This window comes from Pleurodeles waltl, chromosome 12 (genome assembly GCF_031143425.1).
Source record: "Pleurodeles waltl isolate 20211129_DDA chromosome 12, aPleWal1.hap1.20221129, whole genome shotgun sequence".
NCBI classification, from domain to species: Eukaryota; Metazoa; Chordata; class Amphibia; order Caudata; family Salamandridae; genus Pleurodeles; species Pleurodeles waltl.
The window spans coordinates 21,664,243-21,682,102 of NC_090451.1; the positions used below are offsets into that span (position 1 = coordinate 21,664,243).

Below are 17,860 nucleotides of genomic sequence, written 5' to 3' on the forward strand. Positions count from 1 at the left end.
TTTGTAGTACGTAAAGTAGTAATACTGTATCACCATAAACCTACGGCAGGACTTCCCCACCCCACTATCTTCTCTGTGCAGAGATCTCTGCAAACACACCTTGGTAGTAAATAAGGGAGGGGCAAGTGGGAGTGGCCGGGAAATGAACACTTCAATATGGGAGCCAATTAGGGAGGGGTAAGAGGGTGTAAAGAGGGGGCTAGGGTGGACCATGCTAAACAACCCTCCTCTACTTAGACTAAGCCCACTGCAATTCACACACCACAGTTGTAAAGTTACTATGGCCCGAAAGAGGGCAAAACTGGTGCAAATGTACTCCAGCCCAGCATCGGCGTAAGTCAAGCACCACACATGGCCAATCAGAAGTAACGCAACACCCTACTGAAGAAATGAACAGAGGGAGGACAATTCCAACAATAACACTTGTTAAATTAATTACATTGTTGCAACATTCACATAGGTAATTTGTTTAAATGTTAAAAAAAGATATCTACTTTTCATTTTTTACACTGCACAATAAACAATTTGAACATATACTAAACTTTAACATTTTACAAAAAATAATTTAAATTAAACCGAACTTTTAACAAACTATACCGTATATTAAAAAATGAATTTGCTGGTATTTTTTATAATTATTTATGAATTAAATATATGTTAAATATTTAATATACATTTAATTTGAGATATCAGTGTACTTTACCATTTTATTTTGGTAGTTATAATTTAGAAAAAATATTTTACATTTATACAGTACGTCAAAATAGTTGTATTTTTTAAAGAGTAACAAACTAATAATTATCTGTGTTCTTTCCAATAGGGAAATCTCAACCACAGCGGTGCAAATCTCCACGTATGTGATTTGAGGGGATGGGGCAATGAACACTTAGGCGTAAACCTACTCTTGGAAATGGTGAACAGTGAAAAAGTGTAGTTACCGCAGATGTAGTAGTAAATATACACATATGTATTTACTTTTTTAACCTTTATGAACAGGTCCCTTAATATCCCGATAGCGCACGGAATGACGTCAGACACACACCACAACTGTGGACAAACCTGCAGAAACCTGAACAGCTGCACACCTTCCTCCATGACAATATATTAGTTTCTTAGTGAGAATCTAGAATCTACCAATGGAAATACCGCCCAACTCTTGCATACAAACAACATCATTTCCAATACCATCAACACCAATATCACCTTCAATACCACACGCAATACCACCATTATCAACCCCACTCCAATATCACCACCACCAATACCACCATTATCACCACCAATACCACTAGCAATGCCACACTACAGCCATTATCACCTCTCCAATATTACCACCAACAATACCACCATTATCACCAAAAATACCACTAGCAATGCTACTACGGACATTATCACCGCCTCTCCAATATCATCACCACCAATACCACCATTATCAACCCCACTCCAATATCACCACCACCAATACCACCATTATCACCACCAGTACCACTAGCAATGCCACACTACAGACATTATCACTGCCTCTCCAATATCACCACCAACAATACCACCATTATCACTAAAAATACCACTAGCAATGCCACACTACAGCCATTATCACCTCTCCAATATTACCACCAACAATACCACCATTATCACCAAAAATACCACTAGCAATGCCACTACAGACATTATCACCGCCTCTCCAATATCACCACCACCAATACCACCATTATCACCACCAGTACCACTAGCAATGCCACACTACAGACATTATCATCATCTCTCCAATATCACCACCAACAATACCACCATTATCACCAAAAATACCACTAGCAATGTCACTACAGACATTATCACCGCCTCTCCAATATCACCACCACCAATACCACCATTATCACCACCAATACCACTAGCAATGCCACACTACGGACATTATCACTGCCTCTCCAATATCACCACCAACAATACCACCATTATCACTAAAAATACCACTAGCAATGCTACTACGGACATTGTCACCGCCAATACCACCATTATCACCAACAATACCACCATTATCACCACCAATACCACTAGCAATGCCACTACGGATATTAGCACCGTCTCTCCAATATCACCACCACCAATACCACTAGCAATGCTACTACGGACATTGTCACCGCCTCTCCAATATCATCACCACCAATACCACTAGCAATGCCACACTACGCCCATTATCGCCATATCTCCAATATCACCACCAGCAATACCACCATTATCACAAAAAATACCACTAGCAATGCCACTACGGACATTATCACCGCCTCTCCAATATCATCACCACCAATACCACCATTATCACCACCAGTACCACTAGCAATGCCACACTACAGACATTATCACTGCCTCTCCAATATCACCACCAACAATACCACCATTATCACTAAAAATACCACTAGCAATGCTACTACGGACATTGTCACCGCCTCTCCAATATCATCACCACCAATACCACTAGCAATGCCACACTACGCCCATTATCGCCATATCTCCAATATCACCACCAGCAATACCACCATTATCACAAAAAATACCACTAGCAATGCCACTACGGACATTATCACTGCCTCTCCAATATCACCACCAACAATACCACCATTATCACTAAAAATACCACTAGCAATGCCACTACGGACATTATCACCACCAATACCACCATTATCACCACCAATACCACCATTATCACCACCAATACCACTAACAATGCCACACTATGGCCATTATCACATCACCATATCTCCAATATCACCACCAACAATACCACCATTATCACCAAAAATACCACTAGCAATGCCACTACGGATATTAGCACCGCCTCTCCAATATCACCACCACCAATACCACCATTATCACCACCAATACCACTAGCAATGCCACACTACAGATATTATCACCGCCTCTCCAATATCACCACCAACAATACCACCATTTTCACTAAAAATACCACTAGCAATGCCACTACGGACATTATCACCACCAATACCACCATTATCACCAACAATACCACCATTATCACCACCAATACCACTAGCAATGCCACTACGGATATTAGCACCGTCTCTCCAATATCACCACCACCAATACCACCATTATCACCACCAATACCACTAACAATGCCACACTATGGCCATTATCACATCACCATATCTCCAATATCACCACCAACAATACCACCATTATCACCAAAAATACCACTAGCAATGCCACTACGGACATTATCACCGCCTCTCCAATATCACCACCACCAATACCACCATTATCACCACCAATACCACTAGCAATGCCACACTACAGACATTATCACTGCCTCTCCAATATCACCACCAACAATACCACCATTTTCACTAAAAATACCACTAGCAATGCCACTACAGACATTATCACCACCAATACCACCATTATCACCAACAATACCACCATTATCACCACCAATACCACTAGCAATGCCACTACGGATATTAGCACCGTCTCTCCAATATCACCACCACCAATACCGCCATTATCACCACCAATACCACTAGCAATGCCACACTACAGACATTATCACAGCCTCTCCAATATCACCACCAATAATACCACCATTACCACTAGCAATGCCACACTACGCACATTATCACCGCCTCTCCAATATTACCACCACCAATACCACCATTATCACCAAAAATACCACTAGCAATGCCACTACTGACATTATCACTGCCTCTCCAATATCACCACCACCAATACCACCATTATCACCACCAATACCACTAGCAATGCCACACTACAGACATTATCACCATATCTCCAATATCACCACCAACAATACCACCATTATCACCAAAAATACCACTAGCAATGCCACACTACAGATATTATCACCGCCTCTCCAATATCACCAGCAACAATACCACCATTATCACCACAAATACCACTAGCAATGCCACTACGGACATTATCACCACCAATACCACCATTATCACCATCAATACCACTAGCAATGCCACACTACGGACATTATCACCACCTCGCCAATATCACCACCAACAATACCACCATTATCACCATCAATACCACTCACAGTGCCACACTACGAACATTATCACCACCTCGCCAATATCACCACCAATAATACCACCATTATCACCACCAATACCACTAGCAATGCCACACTACGGACATTATCACCACCTCGCCAATATCACCACCAACAATACCACCATTACCAGTAGCAATGCCACACTACAGCCAATATCACTGCCTCTCCAATATCACCACCAATAATACCACCATTATCACCACCAATACCACTAGCAATGCCACACTACGGACATTAGCACCACCTCGCCAATATCACCAACAAAACCACCATTATCACCACCAACAAAACCACCATTATCACCACCAATACCAATGTCACACTATGGCCATTATCACAACCTCTACAATATCACAACCAGCAAAACCACACTACCACCAGTATCACCACCAGCAATACCATCATTTTCACTATGTCTCCAATACTAACACCACTAATACCATCATTCTCACTGCCAACAATATCACAATGCCACCATTATGACCACCAATACCACCAATATTATGAGCAACAATACCACTAGCAAAACCACACTACCGCCATAATCACCATCAGCAATACAACCATCACCACCACTACCATATAACCACCAACAATAGCACACTACCACCATTATCACCACCACTACTGCATCACCACCCCAAATACCACCATTATCACCACCACTACAATAACACCACCAGCAATGCCACAATACTATCATTATCACTACCTCTCCGATACTAAAACCAGCAATACCATAATTATCACTGCCAATAATACCACAATACCACCATTATCACCACTAATAAAACCACCAATATTATCACCAACAATACCACTAGCAAAACCACACTACCGCCATTATCACTACCGTTACAGCATCACCCCCAGCAATACCACCCTTATCCCCACCATTACCATATCACCACCAGAAATACCACAATACCATCATTATCACTACCTCTCCAATACTAACACCAACAATACCATCATCACTGCCAACAATACCACCATTATCACCACTAATACCACCAACATTATCACCAACAATACCCCTAGCAAAACCACAATACCGCCATTATCACCACCCCTACAATATCACAACCAGCAATACCACACTACCGCCATTATCACCATCAGCAATACCACACTACGGCCATGAATACCATCAGCAATAACACACTACCGCCATCACCACAACAGTACCTCCAATATCACATTACCGCCATAAATCACCACCACTACAATACCACCAGTAAAACCACACTACCGCTGCTATCACACCACTACCATATCACTACCAGCAATACCATACTACCGCTATCACCACCACTACAATATCACCACCAGTAATACCACACTACTGCTATCACCAGCACTACAGTATCACCACCAGTAATACCACACTACCGCTGCTATCACACCACTACAATATCACTACCAGCAATACCATACTACCGCTACCACCACCACTATATCACCACCAGTAATACCACACTACTGCTATCACCACCACTACAATATCACCAGTAATACCACACTACTGCTGTTGTCACCACCACTACAATTTCACCACCAGCAATACCACACTACCCCTATCATCACCACTACAATATCACCACCAGTAATACCACACTACTGCTATCACCACCAGTAATACCACACTACCGCTGCTATCACACCACTACAATATCACTACCAGCAATACCACACTACCGCTATCACCACCACTACAATATCACCAGTAATACCACACTACCGCTGTTGTCACACCACTACAATTTCACCACCAGCAATACCACACTACCACTATCACCACCACTACAATATCACCACAAGAAATACCACACTACTGCAGTTACTACCACCTCTCCAATATCACCTCAAACATTATCACCATTATCACCACCAATACCACTAGCAATGCCACACTACGGCCTTTAGCACAACCTCTACAATATCACAACCAGCAATACCACACTACAGCCATTATCACCATCAGCAATACCACACTACCACCATTACCACCACAACAGTACCTCCAGTATCACATTACCACCATTATCACCACCTCTACAATATCACAACCAGCAATACCACACTACCCCTATCACCACCACTACAATATCACCACCAGTAATACCACACTACTGCTATCACCACCACTACAGTATCACCACCAGTAATACCACACTACCGCTGCTATCACACCACTACAATATCACTACCAGCAATACCACACTACCGCTATCACCACCACAATATCACCAGTAATACCACACTACCGCTGTTGTCACCACCACTACAATTTCACCACCAGCAATACCACACTACCGCTATCACCACCACTACAATATCACCACCAGTAATACCACACTACTGCTATCACCACCACTACAGTATCACCACCAGTAATACCACACTACCGCTGCTATCACACCACTACAATATCACTACCAGCAATACCACACTACCGCTATCACCACCACTACAATATCACCAGTAATACCACACTACCGCTGTTGTCACACCACTACAATTTCACCACCAGCAATACCACACTACCGCTATCACCACCACTACAATATCACCACCAGAAATACCACACTACTGCAGTTACTACCACCTCTCCAATATCACCTCAAACATTATCACCATTATCACCACCAATACCACTAGCAATGCCACACTACGGCCTTTAGCACAACTTCTACAATATCACAACCAGCAATACCACACTACAGCCATTATTACCATCAGCAATACCACACTACCACCATTACCACCACAACAGTACCTCCAGTATCACTTTACCACCATTATCACCACCTCTACAATATCACAACCAGCAATACCACACTACCGCCATTATCACTATCAGCAATATCACACTACCACCATTATCACCACAACAGTACCTCCAATATCACATTACCGCCATAAATCACCACCACCACATCACCACCAGCAATACCTCACTACCCCCATTATCACTACCATTATAGTACCACCAGCAATACCACACTACCGCCATTATTACCACAACAGTAGCTCTAATATCACATTACTGCCATAAATCACCACCACTACAATATCACCACCAGCAATACCTCACTACCCCCATTATCAGTACCATTATATTATCACCAGCAATACCACACTACCGCCATTATCACTACCATTATATTACCACCAGCAATACCACACTACAGCTGTTATCACCACCACTACAATATCACCACCAGTAATACCACACCACGATTGCTTCCACCACCACTACAATATCACTCCCAGCAATACCACACTACCATTATTACCATCAGCAATATCACACTACCACAATTATTACCATCAGCAATAACACACTACCGCCATTATCACTACAGCATCACCACCCGTAATACCACCATCACCACCACTACAATATCACCACCAATACCACAATAGCATTATCACTACAGCAACCACCCGCAATACCACCATTATCACCACCACTACCATATCACCACCAGCAATACCACAATACCATCATTATCACTACCTCTCCAATACTAACACAACCAATACCATCATCACTGCCAATACCACAATTCCACCTTTATCACCACTAATACCACAAATATTATCAACAATACTACTAGCAAACCACACTACCTCTGTTATCATCACCACTACAATATCACCACCAGTAATACCACACTACCGCCATTATCACCACCACTACCGCATCACCACCAGCAATACCACCATTATCACCACCACTACAATATCACCACCAACAGTACCACAATACCATCATTATCACTACCACTACCATATCACCACCAGTAATACCACACTATAGCTATGACCACCAATACAATATCACCACCAGAAATACCACACTACTGCAGTTACCACCACCTCTCCAATATCACCACCAATACCACCATTATCACCCCCAATACCAATGCCACACTATGGCCATTATCACCACCTCTACAATATCACAACCAGCAATATCACACTATGGCCATTGGCACATCAGCAATACCACACTACCGCCATTATTACCATCAGCAATACCAAACTACCACCATTATCACCAAGACACTACCTCCAATATCACCTTTCCGCCATAAATCACCACCACTATCACCACCAGCCATACCACACTACAGCCATTATCACTACCATTATAATATTACCTCCAGCAATACCACACTACTGCTATCACCACCCACAATACCACAGTGCTGCTATCACCACTACTACAATATCACCACCAGTAAAACCACACCACTGTCGCTATCACCATCACTACAATATCACTACCAGCAATACCAGACTACCATTATCACCTCTACAATACCACCACCCAGAATACCACAGTGCCACCATCACTACCACTACAGCATCACCACCAGCAATACCACACTACCACCATTATTACCATCAGCAATACCACACTACCGCCATTATTACCATCAGCAATACCACACTACCGCCATTATCACCACCAACTGTACCTCCAATATCACATTACAGGCATAAATCACCACCACTACAATACCACACTACTGCCATTACCATCAAAATTTCCACACTACCACCATTACCATCAGCAATACCACACTACCACCATTACCACCACTGACAGTACCTCCAGTATCACATTACCGCCATAAATAACCACCACTACAATATCATGACCAGCAATACCACACTACCAACATTATTACCATCAGCAATACCACACTACCAACATTGTTACCATCAGCAATAAGACACTGCCACAATTATCACCATGACAGTACCTCCAATATCACATTACCGCCATAAATCAACAACACTACATTGTCACAACCGGCAATACCTCACTACCCCCATTATCACTACCATGTTACCACCAGCAATACCACACTACCACCATTATCACTACCATGTCACCACCAGCAATACCACACCACCACCATTATCACTGCCATTACAGCATCACCACCAGCAATACCACCATTATCACCACCAATACCAGATCACCACCAGCAATACCACAATACCATAATTATCACTACCACTACAATACTAACACCACCAATACCATCACTGCCAACAATACCACAATACCACCATTGTCACCACTAATACCACCAATATTATCACCAACACCACTAGCAAAGCCCCACTATCGCCATTATCACCACACCTACAATATGACCAGCAATTTCACACTACCACCATTATTACCATCAGCAATACCACCCTACTGCCTTTACCATCAGCAATCCCACAGTACCATCTTTATCACAACCTCTCCAATACGAACACCACCAATACCATCATAATCACTGCCAACAATATCACAATACCACCATTATCACCACTAATACCACCAATATTATCAATACTAACAAACCACACTACTTCTTATCACCACCACTACAATATCACCACCAGTAATACCACACAACCGCCATTATCACCACCTCTACCACATCACACCAGCAATACTACCCTACTGCCTTTATTACCATCAGCAATACCACACTATCAACATTATCACCACCGATAGTACCACCAATATCACATTACCACCATAAATCACACCACTACAATATCACCAGCAGAACCACACTACCACCATTATGACCACAGACAGTACCACCAATGCCACACTACCGCCTTTATCATCACCTCCACAATATCACAACCTGCAATATCACTCTACGGCCATTATTACCATCAGCAATACCACACTACAGCCATTACTACCATCAGCAATACCACACTACCATTACCACTGACAGTACCTCCAATATCACATTGCCACCATAAATTACCACCACTACAATATCACCAGAAATACCACACTACCTCAATTATCACTGCCATTACAATATCACCACTACAATACCACCACCAGTAATACCACACTACTGCTATCACCACAACTACATCGCCACCAGTAATACCACACCACCGCCTCTTCCACCACCACTACAATATCACTACCAACAATACCACACTATCACCATTAGCATCAGAAATACCACACTACCGCCACTACCATCAGCAATAACACATTACTGCCATTATCACCACCAACTGTACCTCCAATATCACATTACCACCATAAATCACCACCACTACAATATCACAACCAGCAATACCACATTACTGCCATTATCACTACCATGTCACCACCAGCAATACCACACTACCGCCATTATCACTACCATTACAGCATCACCACCAGCAATACCACCATCACTACAATATCACCAATACCACAGTACCATCATTATCACTACCACTACAGCAACCACCCGCAATACCACCAATAATCACCATCACTACCATATCACCATCAGCAATCCCACAATACCATCATTATCACTACCTCTCCAATACTAACACCACCAATACCATCATCACTGCCAACAATACCACAATTCCACCTTTATCACCACTAATACCACAAATATTATCACCAACAATACCACCAGCAAAACCACACTACCACCATTATCACCACCACTACCATATCACCACCAGCAATAGCACACTACCACCATTATCACCACCACTACCATATCACCACCAGCAATAGCACACTACCACCAGTATCCCTACCACTACAGCATCACCACCCACAATACCACCATTATCACCACCAATACCACTAGCAATGCCACACTACAGCCTTTATCACCACCTATACAATATAACAACCAGCAAAACCACACTACCGCCATTATTACCATCTGCAATACAACACTACTGCCATTACTGCCATCAGCTATACCACACTACCGCCATTATTACCACAATAGTACCTCCCATATCACATTACTGCCATAAATCACCACCACTACAATATCACCACCAGCCATACCACACTACTGCCATTATCACTACATTATAATATTACCACCTGCAATACCACACTGCCGCTGTTATCACCACTACTACAGTATCACCACCAGTAATACCACACCACCGTCGCTATCACTACCACTACTATATCACTACCAGCAATACCACACTACCATTATCACCACTACAATACCACTACCAAAACCTACCACCACCACGACACTACAGCACCACAACCAAAACACACCAACACCACCAGACTGCAGCACCACAACTGAAACACACCATCACCATGATACTACAGCACCACAGCCAAAACACACCAGCACCGCCACGATACTACAGCACCACCACAGTAAACACAACACCACCACGATACTACAGCACCACAACCAAAAAACACCAACACCACGACAATGCTACAGCACCACTACCAAAACCTACCACCACCACGAAACTACAGCACCACAAAACACACCAACACCACCACAATGCTACAGCACCACTACCAAAACCTACCACCACCACGACACTACACCACCACAACCAAAACACACCAACACCACCAGACTACAGCACCACAACTGAAACACACCATCACCATCATACTACAGCACCACAGCCAAAACACACCAGCACCGCCACGATACTACAGCACCACTACCAAAACCTACCACCACCACGAAACTACAGCCTACAGCACCACAACCAAAACACACCAACACCACCACAATGCTACAGCACCACTACCAAAACCTACCATCAACACGACACTACAGCACCACAACCAAAACACACCAACACCACCAGACTACAGCACCACAACTGAAACACACCATCACCATGATACTACAGCACCACTACCAAAACACACCAGCACCGCAACAATACTACAGCACCACTACCAAAACACACCAATACCACCACGATACTACAGCACCACTCCCAAAACACACCAATACCACCACGATACTACAGCACCACTCCCAAAACACACCAATACCACCATGATACCACAGCACTACTACCAAAACACACCAACAGCACCACGATACTACAGCACCACTACCAAAACACACCAGCACCACCACAATACTACAGCACCACTACCAAACCACACCAACACCACCACGATACTACAGCACCACTACCAAAACACACCAACACCACCATACTACAGCACCACTACCAAAACACACCAACACCACCATACTACAGCACCACTACCAAACCACACCAATACCACTACGATACTACTGCACCACTACCAAAACCCCACCAATACCACCACGATACAACAGCACCACTACCAAAACACACCAATACCACCACAATACTACAGCACTACTACCAAAACACACCAATTCTACCACAATACTACAGCACCACTTCCAAAACACACCAACTCCACCACGATACTACAGCACCACTACCAAAACACACCACCACAATACTACTGCACTACTACCAAAACACACCAACACCACCACAATACTACAGCACCACTTTCAAAACACACCAACACCACCACAATACTACAGCACCACTACCAAAACACACCAACACCCCCACGATACTACAGCACCACTACCAAAACCTACCACCACCACGACACTACAGCACCACTACCAAAACACACCAACACCACAATACTACAGCACCACTACCAAACCACACCAATACCACTACGATACCACTGCACCGCTACCAAAACCCCACCAATACCACCACGTTACTACAGCACCACTACCAAAACACACCAATATCACCATGATACTACAGCACCACTTCCAAAACACACCAACACCACCACGATACTACAGCACCACTACCAAAACACACCAACACCACCATACTACAGCACCACTACCAAACCACACCAATACCACTACGATACTACTGCACCGCTACCAAAACCCCACCAATACCACCACGTTACTACAGCACCACTACCAAAACACACCAATTCTACCACAATACTACAGCACCACTTCCAAAACACACCAACACCACCACGATACTACAGCACCACTACCAAAACACACCAACACCACCACAATACTACAGCACCACTTCCAAAACACACCACAATACTACAGCACTACTACCAAAACACACCAACACAATACTACAGCACCACTTCCAAAACACACCAACACCACCACGATACTACAGCATCACTACCAAAACACACCAACACCCCCACGATACTACAGCACCACTACTAAAACCTACCACCACCACGACACTACAGCACCACAACCAAAACACACCAACACCACCAGACTACAGCACCACAACTGAAACACACCATCACCATGATACTACAGCTTCACAGCCAAAACACACCAGCACCGCCACGATACTACAGCACCACCACAGTAAACACAACAAAACCACAACGATACTACAGCACCACAACCAAAACACACCAACACCACCACAATGCTACAGCACCACTACCAAAACCTACCACCACCACACTACAGCACCACAACCAAAACACACCAACACCACCAGACTACAGCACCACAACTGAAACACACCATCACCATGATACTACAGCACCACTACCAAAACACACCAACACAATACTACAGCACCACTACCAAAACACACCAATACCACCACGATACTACAGCACCACTCCCAAAACACACCAATACCACCACGATACTACAGTACCACTCCCAAAACACACCAATACCACCACGATACTACAGTACCACTCCCAAAACACACCAATACCACCACGATACTACAGCACCACTACCAAAACACACCAACAGCACCACAATACTACAGCACCACTACCAAAAACACACCAGCACCACCACAATACTACAGCACCACTACCAAACCACACCAACACCACCACGATACTACAGCACCACTACCAAAACACACCAATACCACCACGATACTACAGCACCACAACAAAACACACCAACACCACCACAATACTACAGCACCACTTCCAAAACACACGAACACCAGCACGATACTACAGCACCACTACCAAAACACACCAACACCACCACTATACTACAGCACCACTACCAAAACACACCAATACCACCACGATACTACAGCACTACTACCAAAACACACCAATACCACCACAATACTACAGTACCACTCCCAAAACACACCAATACCACCACGATACTACAGCACCACTACCAAACCACAACAGCACCACAATACTACAGCACCACTACCAAAACACACCAGCACCACCACAATACTACAGCACCACTACCAAACCACACCAACACCACCACGATACTACAGCACCACTACCAAAACACACCAATACCACCACGATACTACAGCACCACAACAAAACACACCAACACCACCACAATACTACAGCACCACTACCAAAACACACCAATACCACCACGATACTACAGCACCACTTCCAAAACACACCAACACCAGCACGATACTACAGCTCCCCACCAAAACACACCAACACCACCACTATACTACAGCACCACTACCAAAACACACCAATACCACCATCAATACTACAGCACTACTACCAAAACACACCAATACCACCACGATACTACAGCACCACTACCAAAACACACCAACACCACCACAATACTACAGCACCACTACCAAAACACACAAATACCACTACGATACTACTGCACCACTACCAAAACCCCACCAATACCACCACAGTACTACAGCACCACTACCAAAACACACCAATACCACCACAATACTACAGCACTACTACCAAAACACACCAATACCACCACGATACTACAGCACCACTACCAAAACACACCAACACCACCACAATACTACAGCACCACTACCAAAACACACCAACACCACCATGATACTACAGCACCACTACCAAACCACACAAATACCACTACGATACTACTGCACCACTACCAAAACCCCACCAATACCACCACCATACTACAGCAACACTACCAAACCACACCAATACCACTACGATACTACTGCACCACTACCAAAACCCCACCAATACCACCACAATACAACAGCACCACTACCAAAACACTACCATACCACCACAATACTACAGCACTACTACCAAAACACACCAATTCTACCACAATACTACAGCACCACTTCCAAAACACACCAACACCACCACGATACTACAGCACCACTACCAAAACACACCACCACAATACTACTGCACTACTACCAAAACACACCAACACCACCACAATACTACAGCACCACTTTCAAAACACACCAACACCACCACGATACTACAGCACCACTACCAAAACACACCAACACCCCCACGATACTACAGCACCACTACCAAAACCTACCACCACCACGACACTACAGCACCACTACCAAAACACACCAACACCACCATACTACAGCACCACTACCAAACCACACCAATACCACTACGATACTACTGCACCGCTACCAAAACCCCACCAATACCACCACGTTACTACAGCACCACTACCAAAACACACCAATATCACCACGATACTACAGCACTACCACCAAAACACACCAATTCTACCACAATACTACAGCACCACTTCCAAAACACACCAACACCACCACGATACTACAGCACCACTTCCAAAACACACCACAATACTACAGCACTACTACCAAAACACACCAACACAATACTACAGCACCACTTCCAAAACACACCAACACCACCACGATACTACAGCACCACTACCAAAACACACCAACACCCCCACGATACTACAGCAACACTACTAAAACCTACCACCACCACAACACTACAGCACCACAACCAAAACACACCAACACCACCAGACTACAGCACCACAACTGAAACACACCATCACCATGATACTACAGCATCACAGCCAAAACACACCAGCACCGCCACGATACTACAGCACCACCACAGTAAACACAACAAAACCACAACGATACTACAGCACCACAACCAAAACACACCAACACCATCACAATGCTACAGCACCACTACCAAAACCTACCACCACCACACTACAGCACCACAACCAAAACACACCAACACCACCAGACTACAGCACCACAACTGAAACACACCATCACCATGATACTACAGCACCACTACCAAAACACACCAACACAATACTACAGCACCACTACCAAAACACACCAATACCACCACGATACTACAGCACCACTCCCAAAACACACCAATACCACCACGATACTACAGTACCACTCCCAAAACACACCAATACCACCACGATACTACAGTACCACTCCCAAAACACACCAATACCACCACGATACTACAGTACCACTCCCAAAACACACCAACAGCACCACAATACTACAGCACCACTACCAAAACACACCAGCACCACCACAATACTACAGCACCACTACCAAACCACACCAACACCACCACGATACTCTAGCACCACTACCAAAACACACCAACAGCACCACAATACTACAGCACCACTACCAAAACACACCAGCACCACCACAATACTACAGCACCACTACCAAACCACACCAACACCACCACGATACTACAGCACCACTACCAAAACACACCAATACCACCACGATACTACAGCACCACAACAAAACACACCAACACCACCACAATACTACAGCACCACTACCAAAACACACCAATACCACCACGATACTACAGCACCACTTCCAAAACACACCAACACCAGCACGATACTACAGCTCCCCACCAAAACACACCAACACCACCACTATACTACAGCACCACTACCAAAACACACCAATACCACCATCAATACTACAGCACTACTACCAAAACACACCAATACCACCACGATACTACAGCACCACTACCAAAACACACCAACACCACCACAATACTACAGCACCACTACCAAAACACACAAATACCACTACGATACTACTGCACCACTACCAAAACCCCACCAATACCACCACAGTACTACAGCACCACTACCAAAACACACCAATACCACCACAATACTACAGCACTACTACCAAAACACACCAATACCACCACGATACTACAGCACCACTACCAAAACACACCAACACCACCACAATACTACAGCACCACTACCAAAACACACCAACACCACCATGATACTACAGCACCACTACCAAACCACACAAATACCACTACGATACTACTGCACCACTACCAAAACCCCACCAATACCACCACCATACTACAGCAACACTACCAAACCACACCAATACCACTACGATACTACTGCACCACTACCAAAACCCCACCAATACCACCACAATACAACAGCACCACTACCAAAACACTACCATACCACCACAATACTACAGCACTACTACCAAAACACACCAATTCTACCACAATACTACAGCACCACTTCCAAAACACACCAACACCACCACGATACTACAGCACCACTACCAAAACACACCACCACAATACTACTGCACTACTACCAAAACACACCAACACCACCACAATACTACAGCACCACTTTCAAAACACACCAACACCACCACGATACTACAGCACCACTACCAAAACACACCAACACCCCCACGATACTACAGCACCACTACCAAAACCTACCACCACCACGACACTACAGCACCACTACCAAAACACACCAACACCACCATACTACAGCACCACTACCAAACCACACCAATACCACTACGATACTACTGCACCGCTACCAAAACCCCACCAATACCACCACGTTACTACAGCACCACTACCAAAACACACCAATATCACCACGATACTACAGCACTACCACCAAAACACACCAATTCTACCACAATACTACAGCACCACTTCCAAAACACACCAACACCACCACGATACTACAGCACCACTTCCAAAACACACCACAATACTACAGCACTACTACCAAAACACACCAACACAATACTACAGCACCACTTCCAAAA

At 44.3% G+C, this 17,860-nt stretch overlaps 1 protein-coding gene across 1 annotated transcript in view; it reads right to left on the minus strand.

The window, feature by feature from the left end:
- Positions 1–17,860, minus strand: part of GRIN3B (glutamate ionotropic receptor NMDA type subunit 3B) — a 270,250-nt gene that overhangs the window by 153,440 nt on the left and 98,950 nt on the right. The gene's annotated exons all lie outside the window — the stretch shown is intronic.